Raw genomic sequence first — 1,093 nt, 5'->3', positions numbered from 1 at the left:
TTTACAAGGTTAGCATTACTTGTTGAATTCTTTTTATTAAGAAATTTAAATAATTTTTTGAATAACTTAAATTACAGTTGTTAAATTATAGAAAATGTTTCACCTTACATATTCGAAGTAATGAATAATCAAAGCGATTAATAAATTCTAAATTTATTTTAAACATTTATTAAATCTTAAAACAAAATTATAAACTTTTACCTTAAATTTTCCCAAACCATTTAGAATTTAATGATTTTATCATTTTATTATTTATTATTAATACAAGTAAACTTATACTCCTTACAATACTTAAAAATAAATTAAAAGATTAAAGAGATTAAGAATAATTAATTTAAACTGAGTTTAGATTAATAATTTATATATTAAGAATTCAATCCCAGAAGTTTTGAGTTATATCTACTACTTTCTGTAGCTTACATTCAATTCATCTTTACTAATTAAATATAAAGTTGAATTTCAAGAATAGGGAATTCCTGAATTGCAAAATAGATAACATAGAATATTAAATATAAATGCATTGCAGTTCACAAACTTGTAAAGTAGGCATTACAAATATATTCTGGAAATGATGAGTTCTATTATATTATCAATAAGTGAACAGCAAAAATAAAATAAAGGATTAATTCCAAGCATATTGTTTTTCTAAACTGCTTGATTTATTTATTTTTACTCTTTCCGTCTTCTGGGCAATAACAGGGTGTTTTTTAGGTTCATCGTGGGTTCAAAAAGGCTTTGACATATCCAAAACGCACCAGCACTAAAAAATTCCCGGAGTTTTTGACTCGTCAAAATTCTATTCCGGATTCTCAGAGCAGTACGCTAATGCTTAACCGCCTCTGTCATCCGGCTGCAACCATTGTATGACTAGAATCTAGAGCACCATTATTTTTAATGAAATAAATTTTTTTCTCATTTTTATAAATGATTTTTATTGTTAAGGTCCTTATTTATAAACCAATTTTCTATTTAATTTATATTGTTATATTTTAATAACAAAAAATTCTTTATTATCAAAAACTCTTTTAAATTTAAAAAAATAAACATATATAAAATTACAAATTATATAAGTTATTTAAAATATTTAAAAATG

This window comes from Centruroides sculpturatus, unplaced genomic scaffold (genome assembly GCF_000671375.1).
Source record: "Centruroides sculpturatus isolate CEXI.00-Female unplaced genomic scaffold, Cexi_2.0 scaffold584, whole genome shotgun sequence".
In the NCBI taxonomy this organism is placed as follows: Eukaryota; Metazoa; Arthropoda; class Arachnida; order Scorpiones; family Buthidae; genus Centruroides; species Centruroides sculpturatus.
Note: the sequence above shows the minus strand (reverse complement) of the source record.